Here is a 10470-nt window from a genome sequence, read left to right on the forward strand (position 1 = left end):
TGAGAGAGGACTGCCCCGACGCCGTAGGGCGAGGTGTCACATGACAGAATGATCTCTTGAACAAGCAGGTGTGCTGATTGTTGTAGTGCTTTCACTTGAGCTGGCCCCCACTTCCATTTACAGTCTTTGTGGAGCAGCTGATAAAGTGGAGTCAACACTGACAGCTCCGGGGGGAACTTACCATAGTAGTTCCCCATGCCCAGGAACGACCTGAGCTCAGACACGTTCTTGGGATTTGGAGCATCCTTGATTGCCCTCCACAGGACACAGACCCTGCACTGTGATAGTGTGACCTAGGTATGTCACACTCTGTGCTTGGAATGTACACTTGCTACGCTTCAGGTGCAGCCCTGACTGGAGAATCTCTCTAGCAAAGATGGTGGAGGTGCTCCTCCTCTGTAACCAGGATGTTGTCCAGGTACACTGGTACATGAGGGATCCCCTGCAGCAGATTGTCTATTGTCCTCTGGAAAATGGCTGGTCTGGATGCCAATCCAAAAACCACGCTGTGCATTGTCAAAGAGCACAAACACGTCATCGGATGTTAATGTTGTACTCAATTTTCTCATTCAAACACTAGAAAAAGAGTGATTCTCTCAAGGTATGCTTAATGCTCTTTTTTTAATTTTTATATTTTTTTACATATGATAGCAAGGCTCTGCACCGGTGGCCTGGCCACCAACACTATAAAATGAACCTTATGCAGGTTCTTGTGCCACCTATTGTGAGAACGTGAGGTGGGCGTAACTAACAGGTTTACAAGAGAACACGGGACACAATCTTGGAGAACCATGCAAAGAAGGGTCACCAGAGTAGAGAACAGGTCAAAGTAGTTTCTGTTTAACACTAGGTTTATTACTCCTGTATTACTCCCTGTCCTTGGAATACAAAGTGCATACATGGCCCTATTACATGTTTCAAGTTATATATTACATGTTTCAAGTTAGAAAATGAAAACAGATATTGAATTTCACCCACCTGGTCTAGAGTGGCTGCTATAGCCCCCAGTAATTTGTTGTAACACTAATTGCCTCATCAGAACTGCATTGACAGTTTAACTGAAAATAACAGTATTCATGAATTTGATACAGGTTTTATCCACAATTCCATTTCCCACTTGAATTCACATGCCTGTAGCTCTGTGCACTGATAGTATCACATGCAAAACTTGTAATTTGCTTGCAGTGGTGTAAAGTACTTAAGTAAAACTACCTTAAAGTATAACTTAAGTAGTTTTTGGGGGTATTGTTAGAGGAATTTCTTTCCGATATGTTCAATTAAAACACTCTGTCCGTTTCTAAGAATTTGTAAGATACTTATTTGCATAAAATGGACAGAGACCAGTCTCATAATTAGTCAGTAGCGTTTATTTTCGAGAGCTCTACCCATAATAACATGAACATTAGTTTATATACCTCATATTTCATCATAAATGTCTCTCCACCTCTCAGATACAATGGCAGTATAGTTCACAAGCCTTCCCACATTGTCTGCCACCTGTTAAACAATCTACTACTAGCCCAAGGTCTCTCCCCTCCCTGGGTGGGGACAGAATGTCCTGTAAGGAACACAGCATTCCAGCCGGTCTGACGATAGCTCCATTCGTTTCTAACAAGGAACAGAAAGTCCCTCTAATTCTTGACGAGAACTACACACATTACATTCAGTATTATGATTATAATAAGATTCATACATCCATACAGTAACATAGTAGTATTCTGTTAAGTTATAGTTCTAATTTAAATGTATACATAATTTAGTCATTATTCATAAAAATCCCTTATCAGGTATCTGTACTTTACTATTTTTATTTTTGACTACTTTTACTTCACTACATTCCTAAAGAAAACATTGTACTTTTTACTCCATACATTTTCCTTGACAACCAAAAGTACTCGTTGTTATATTTAAATGCTTAGCAGGACAGGAAAATTGTCAAATTCATTCCTACTGCCTCTGGCCTGGTGGACTCACTAAACACAAATGCATATTTTGTAAATAGTGTTGGAGTGTGCCCCTGGCTATCCATACATAAAAAAGAAAATGGTGCTGTCTGGTTTGCTTAATATAAGGAATTTACTTTTGATACTTAGTGGGGCAAAAAAGTATTCAGTCAGCCACCAATTGTGCAAGTTCTCCCACTTAAAAAGATGAGAGAGGCCTGCAATTTTCATCATAGTTACACTTCAACTATGACAGACAAAATTAGAAAAAAAATCCAGAAAATCACATTGTAGGATTTTTAATTAATTAATTTGCAAATTATGGTGGAAAATAAGTATTTGGTTAATAACAAAAGCTTATCTCAATACTTTGTTATATACCCTTTGTTGGCAATGACAGAGGTCAAATGTTTTCTGTAAGTCTTCACAAGGTTTTCACACACTGTTGCTGGTATTTTGGCTCATTCCTCCATGCAGATCTCCTCTAGAGCAGTGACGTTTTGGGGCTGTTGCTGGGCAACACGGACTTTCAACTCCCTTCAAAGATTTTCTATGGGGTTGAGATCTGGAGACTGGCTAGGCCACTCCAGGACCTTGAAATGCTTCTTATGAAGCCACTCCTTCATTGCCCGGGCGGTGTGTTTGGGATCATTGTCATGCTGAAAGACCCAGCCACGTTTCATCTTCAATGCCCTTGCTGATGGAAGGAGGTTTTCACTCAAAATCTCACGATACATGGCCCCATTCATTCTTTCCTTTACACGGATCAGTCGTCCTGGTCCCTTTGCAGAAAAACAGCGCCAAAGCATGATGTTTCCACCCCCATGCTTCACAGTAGGTATGGTGTTCTTTGGATGCAACTCAGCATTCTTTGTCCTCCAAACACGACGAGTTGAGTTTTTACCAAAAAGTTATATTTCGGTTTCATCTGACCATATGACATTCTCCCAATCTTCTTCTGGATCATCCAAATGCTCTCTAGCAAACTTCAGACGGGCCTGGACATGTACTGGCCTAAGCAGGGGGACATGTCTGGCACTGCAGGATTTGAGTCCCTGGCGGTGTAGTGTGTTACTGGTGGTAGGCTCTGTTACTTTGGTCCCAACTCTCTGCAGGTCATTCACTAGGTCCCCCCGTGTGGTTCTGGGATTTTTGCTCACCGTTCTTGTGATCATTTTGACCTCACGGGGTGAGATCTTGTGTGGAGCCCCAGATCGAGGGAGATTATCAGTGGTCTTGTATGTCTTCCATTTCCTAAGAATTGCTCCCACACTTGATTTCTTCAATCCAAGCTGCTTCTACAGGTCTACAATTTTGTTTCTGGTGTCCTTTGACAGCTCTTTGGTCTTGGCCATAGTGGAGTTTGTAGTGTGACTGTTTGAGGTTGTGGACAGGTGTCTTTTATACTGATAACAAGTTCAAACGGGTGCAATTAATACAGGTAATGAGTGGAGGAAATAGGAGCCTCTTAAAGATGTTACAGGTCTGTGAGAGCCAGAAATCTTGCTTGTTTGTAGGTGACCAAATACTTATTTTCCACCATAATTTGCAAATTAATTCATTAAAAATCCTACATGATTTTCTGGATTTTTTTTCTTTCTCATATTGTCTGTCATAGGTACACTTCAACTATGATGAAAATTACAGGCCTCATCTTTTTAAGTGGGAGAACTTGCACAATTGGTGGCTGACTAAATACGTTTTTTCCCCACTGTAAGTATATTTTAGCAATTACATTTACTTTTGATACTTAAGTACATTTAAAACCAAATACTTTCACTTTTACTTGTAACTTTCTATTAAGCTATCTATACTTTTACTCAAGATGACAATTGAGTACTTTTCCCATCATTGCTTGATCATAATGACCTTTGGGTCGGTGTTTGTGGGTGATGTAGTGTTGAGACCCCTCATCTTTCAACACTATAGCACCCCAAATGGAGGTTCGCCCTGGGCTAAGCTGGATGACTTCCTGTCTACTGTGCTTGATTCTTTTGAAAACACTTGTGGATCTTTGAATACACTTTTGTGGATCTTTGAATTGGCTCGTTCATATTCCTCCATATGAGGTATACCCCTCAGCCCCTTTAACCCATATAGGCAGGTAAGCACCACATTCGAAATTCAAAGATTAATGAGTTTAAAAGACTCGCACAAAATACTGGCAGGAATCATCCAGCTTGGCCCAGAGTTAGCCTCCACGGGGGTTACTTTAGTTTCAGGTCCTGCTTAGCCTCAATGCAGATGCTGTTACCCGCTTTCTCCTGCTCTACTTAAATTAATTGTCATCCTTCAAGAAGTGTACAGTGCCTTCGGAAAGTATTCAGACCCCTTGACTTCTTTTCTCTCACATTTTGTTACATTACAGCCTTATTCTAAAATTGATTCAATCTTTTTTTCCCCTCATCAATCTACACACAATACCCCATAATGTCAAATCAAAAACAAGTTTTTAGAAATGTTTGGTAAAAAAAAACGGAAATATCACATTTACGTTAGGATTCAGGCCCTTTACTCAGTACTTTGTTGAAGCATCTTTGGCAGCGATTACAGCATCGATTCTTACTGGGTATGATGCTACAAGCTTGGCACAGACGTGAAGCTTGGCATTCAGGCTAAAGAGTTCAATCTTGGTTTCATCAGACCAGAGAATCTTGTTTCTCATGGTCTGAGAGTCTTTATGTGCCTTTTGGCAAACTGTTTGGCGAAGTGGGCTGTCATGTTCCTTTCATTGAGGAGTGGCTTCTGGCCACTCTACCATAAAGGCCTGGGTGGAGTGCTGCAGAGATGGTTGTCCTTCTGGAAGATTCCTGTCTCGGAGCTCTATGGACAATTCCTTTGACCTCATGGCTTGGTTTTTGCTCTGAAATACACTGTCAACTGTGGGACCTTTATATAGACAGGTGTGCCTTTTCATCCAGTGCCTTATATAGTCTATCCTGCACCATTTTCAGAAAGTTGTCTGCAAAATAACCACAGGACAACCAAGCTCTAAGAAACATATAATGTGCTAGCTGAGAGACAGAGATTATTATACTTCATAAAGATCGAGGACATTTCTCCCCATTGCTGAATTTAGTCACCACCCACTGAATGATAGCAAAGTACACTGAGAGGAATTTGTCAATCCACTCTCTCCCTCCCCTAACCCATCTGTATCTGTTTGAGCTGCTACTGGTATCCTCATTTCGAATGATAGATGACGGTTTGGAACATGTTGTACAGGGAGAATAAGAGCTTTCACTTTGTTTTATTTATTTATTTCCATCTCCCAATAAATATTTCTGTTTCACACAAACACAAAATACGCTGTGCCATGTCTGCTGTGTTAAAATTGTCTGACTATTTTGACATCCGTTTTGAACCAAAAGATAGTTTGACAATAATTTGAAGGAAAAGGGAGGTTTTTCCCCTGACTTGCACTAAGTGAGAAAACAACAAAGTCTGCCAAATCATCACCGCAAAGGGAGGAGGCTATAATCACTGCTCACAGAATATTCAGACCATTGACTTTTTCCACATTTTGTTACGTTACAGCCTTATTCTAAAATGTGTTACATTATTTCCCCCCCTCAATCTACACACAATACTCTCCATAATGACAAAGCAAAAACAGTTTTTAAATTTTTTTTATTTGCAAATGTATAACATTTTTACAACTGAAATATCACATTTACGTAAATATTTTGACCATTTACTCTGAAGCAAATTTGGCAGCAATTACATCCTTGAATGTTTCTCATGGTCTGAGATTCCTCGAGCTGCCTTTTTGGCAAACTCCAAGCGGCCTGTCGTGTGCCTTTTACTGAGGAATGCCTTCCCTCTGGCCACTCTACCATAAAGGCCAGATTGGTGGAGTGCTGCAGAGATGTTGTCCTTCTGGAAGGCTCGCCAATCTCCACAGAGCTCTGGAGCTCTGTCAGAATGACCATAGTGTTCTTGTTCACCTCCCTGACCAAGTCCCTTCTCCCCAGCTTGCCTAGTTTGGCCAGGAGGCCAGCTCTAGGAAGTGTCTTAGTGGTTCCAAACTTCTTGCATTGAAGAATGATGAAGGCCACTGTGTTCTTGGGGACCTTCAATGCTGTAGAAATGTTTTGGTACCCTTCCTCAGATCTGTGCCTCAACACAATCCTGTGTCGGAGCTCTACAGACAATTCCTTTGACCTCATAGCTTGGTTTTTGCTCCGACATGCACTGTCAACTGTGGTGTCTTATATAGACAGGTGTGTGCACCTTTCCAAATCATGTCCAATCAATTTAATTTACCACAGGTGGACTCCAATCAAGTTGTAGAAAAAATTCAAGGATGATCAATGGAAACAGGATGCACCTGAGCTCAATTTCGAGTCTCATAGCAATGGGTCTGAATACTTATGTAAATGTCTTTCTGTAAATGTCTTAATACATTTGCAAAAATTTCCGAAAGCCTGTTTCGCTTCGTCATTATGGGGTATTATGTGTAGAGTAGATTGAGGAAAAAGTGAATTTAATCAATTGTAGAACAAGGCTGTAATGTAACAAAATGTGGAAAAAGGGAAGGGGTCTGAATACTTTCCGAATGCACTGTATATTCTGCCGTAAGCCTGTTCCACAACGTAAGAGATAAAGACTACACTTATGAAACAATTTCACTCTCATGTCTGCTGGCAGTGTGTACACTATACAGGGGCCAGAACGCCCAGTAATGGGCTAGAGGCGATAACAGCATGGCTGTCTACAGAATGCTTGCACAGTATATGTCTGTGACCATTTGGGACATACAGTAGCCTGAGTATTTGTAGTGTCACATTAAAAGCTCTATGTAAGTGGGTGTCGTCATCCATTCTTTTCTAGGTACCGTACAAGTTTTCTAGAACAATTGAGAACAGCAAGACATTTAGTAGTTTCCGTGGAAAGGCTCATTTTTGCAAGGAAGATTTGTCCTCAGGGCCCGATGTGGTAGACATTTATGGCCAGTTTCCTTGACAATTTCAATGGAGATTCTCCATTGGACATTCTTATTAGACTAGAACTAAGTCCTATCTCTGTCTGAGGATCGGACCCCTAGGGTCCATTAAAGTGTGTGGTTATGAAATGCTGAACAAATTAAACATTGTACTCAAAGTCATGTAATATGAAGGAGAATTCCCCATGAATGTCAATTCACATTATTGCTCCCATAACAATCCTGTGTTTAAATATTATTTTTTATCCTTCCACAAAGTCCACTGAATTCCCATGAACTCTGAGCAGTGATACATGTATTTTACCTCTTCCTTGGTTGTTCATTACACATTTACCAAGCCTTTATTTGGTATGTTTTTAATGCTTAAAAAAATTGGAGTGAAAAGTTCTCATTAGTTAGACTGCAGGGACACCTTAGATGCACAAGGTGGCAGTACACATTAAATAATGGCGATATGTAGCCATACCCAGAGAGGAGGTAGGCAAGCTGCATGTGGCAGTATTTTGTAGTAATATAATACTCAGTTCTAGTAATACGTGTGTTGTATCAGCACCTCTCCAACCATAAGACATGGTAACAGTTGAAATAATAGGAACTACTACTTCACTGATTATTTGAAATAAAAGCCACGCCTGAGGTTGGATGAAAAATGAAATGGATGAAACTTTTCGCAGAACATCTGAGAGCTTCTCAAGAGAAGTCCTCTGTTATTAAATGACAGCTGCTCACAAAATGAATGCGGATCTCTGTGTTTATGTGGGCTTGAACTGGGGAAAACACACTGACAATCTCTCTCACCTTTCCACTTCACATTCAACACCCAAAGACAAACGTCCACAACATACCGTAGACCTGCATGAGTGAGTTTCATTTTAGGCTGAAAGAGAGAGTGGAGGCACTACATGTGGAGAGGGAGGCCTTCCATTAGAAGCAACTCTCTTCTATTTCATGTCTGATGGCTATTGGCCAACCTTCTCATACACCAGGCTTAATACGATGATACCTATGATGATAGTGTTGGTGATAAGGGTCTGAAGGATCCAATCCGACAGACATGACTGGTCATGGCCTTTTGTGCAAAGCCCCTGTAGCCACTCATGACTGGGCTTATCAGTCAAGAGCTGGCTTCTCATCCTCGCATGCCTGTTGCATGTCCTCAGTCATGGATGAGACCCATCTAGTTGACATGGGGTACATCTCAAATGGCACCCTATTTCCTATATAGAGTACTACTTTTGACCAGGACCCATAAGGCTCTGTTTAGAAGAAGTGCACTATATAGGGAATAGGATGTTAATTGGAACGCAGCCCATGGACCCATTGACATGAAGAGGCTCAATCATAGATGCTCTCTGAATAACACCTTGTTTTGAATAGGTGAGGAAGTGGACCTGCTCGAAATGAATGGGGATTGATGAGGCCAAAGGATGAGGAGCTCTGGGTGGGAAATTACATTTTCCCTGGGCTCCTAGGGAACTGTGGGTCGAAATAGAGTGATAAAATTACCTACTGTGCCAGTACTGCGTGTTCTTGTCCTCCATCCAGACCTAAAAGTAAAGGGGTTGGAGGAATTGATAGAATGATGAGGTTCTGAGACTGTCAGAAATGATAGCTGGAGGGGACCGAGGTGTGAGATTGAGACAGGAGGAGTTGAAAAAGAACATGATGCCGTCAAAGGGAAAACACAAATCTATTATTATACAATTTGTTCTGAGGGGCACATTCATAATTCCAAAAGAGAAGTCATTTGTGCTGCCTTTTGGTGTTTCCCCCCCCCCCCCATAAAGACTGAGAATTCTTTGCAAACCTTTGGCACAATAGCTTTATCAAAATATTATATTTACCTCTCAATTAAGTGTAAACATGCCAGATGGCAACCTTTTCTATACTGATTGTCTTCTCGAGATGGATTGAAATGGAGGGAATTTAGTGCCTGTTCTTCAAGAAAGCATTTGAAAATATGTTTTCAACATGCCAACTGTGACTTCATGACACTTCATTACAGCTTTCCATTGGAAGAACTTAAGTTTTGTTTGATTACTTGTGAGTTAATGAACACAACAAGTAGGTAGCCTTGTTTTTTTGCAATGTGGAGAAGTTATGTGATAACAGTTCCTGTTTTAATTTGAAATGGTCACAACCGTATGGGTGGTGTAATTGTATACAGTATTAGCAAATCCATAAGCGTTGCATGATTTTGGACCTCTCAAATCATTACTGAGTTGAGACTTTTAGTGTTTGACTGAAGGTTGAGAAAATAAGCAGTGACTTTGGCATCATCACAACCACAGAATATAGGGCTGGTGGTGTGGGACACCAGCCCTCTTGCCTTGCCCGATCCTCCTGCCAAGTGTATCCATGCTGCTACCCACAAGCGCCCTTGTGGGTAGCAGCATGGATCAGTGAGACTCTGGTACACAGATCCAAGCTTGTACATAACGTTATGAAAACCATCCCACTGGGCACAGATGTCAGTTCATCGTCTAAGTTTTGATTTACATTTGTGTGGTCAACTAATATGGATTTAACGTGAAATCAACAAATAATTTCACCATGTCATTGGATTTAGGTTCAAAGTTGGGTAAAAAAAAAATACAATGCCCTTTACGTTCATGGATTTTTGGTAATCCAATTAGTTGCCCACGTTGATTCAACGTCATCACAAAGATCTTTTGGGTTGAAATTATGTGGAAATCACACTGCCCAGTGGGATATGTTTCTTTGAGCTTGGTGAGAGCATGGTTGTCCTATGGTTATTTTGCATACAACCATCCCACAACCTTCTGGGAATGGTGCAGGATAGTTGCTTGGCTTTGGTACATTCTCAGCACATTTAAGGAACATGCCAAAAAAAAAAATCTTGGTATTTAATTTACTTTAATAACAGAATGTTTTCCTAAACTCAAACAGGATTACATTTCATTTTACATTTATTTTGGTAATGTTCTAGGAACCTTCTCCAACTGGTTTGACATTGCAAATGTTCTCAAATAGTTCAGAGATAACTAATAGATCACTGTGTGTGTTTTATTTTTTTAATATATAACTTCAAAATATATGTTTAATAATGTATTTCCATGAGCCTCATTGGGCCACTGAAATGCTCAGTCTGACCGTGTGGGCATTAGGAAACAAAATTGAATATGAAATGAATTATTTACATAGACAGTCTGATTGTCTGATGGTAAACAAGGTTATAATGATGGCATGTAAGTATCTTTTCAAGTTATTGTTTTACAGCTGAAGCTCTGGGGGGTATAGTATACAGTGCATTCGGAAAGTATTCCGACCCCCCCCCCCCGACTTTTTCAACATTTTATTACATTACAGCCTTATTCTAAAATTGATTAAATGATTGTTTTCTTCATCAATCTACACACAATGCCCCACAATGACAAAGCAAAAACATTTTTTGGAAGTTTTTGCTAACTTATTACAAAGAAAAAGTATTCAGACCCCTTTACTCAGTACTTTGTTGAAGCACCTTTGGCAGCGATTAGAGCCTCGAATCTTCTTGGGTATGACGCTAGCTGTATTTGGGGAGTTTCTCCCATTCTTCTCTGCAGATCCTCTCAATCTCTG

The sequence above is a fragment of the Oncorhynchus masou genome, chromosome 16 (genome assembly GCF_036934945.1).
Source record: "Oncorhynchus masou masou isolate Uvic2021 chromosome 16, UVic_Omas_1.1, whole genome shotgun sequence".
NCBI lineage: Eukaryota > Metazoa > Chordata > Actinopteri > Salmoniformes > Salmonidae > Oncorhynchus > Oncorhynchus masou.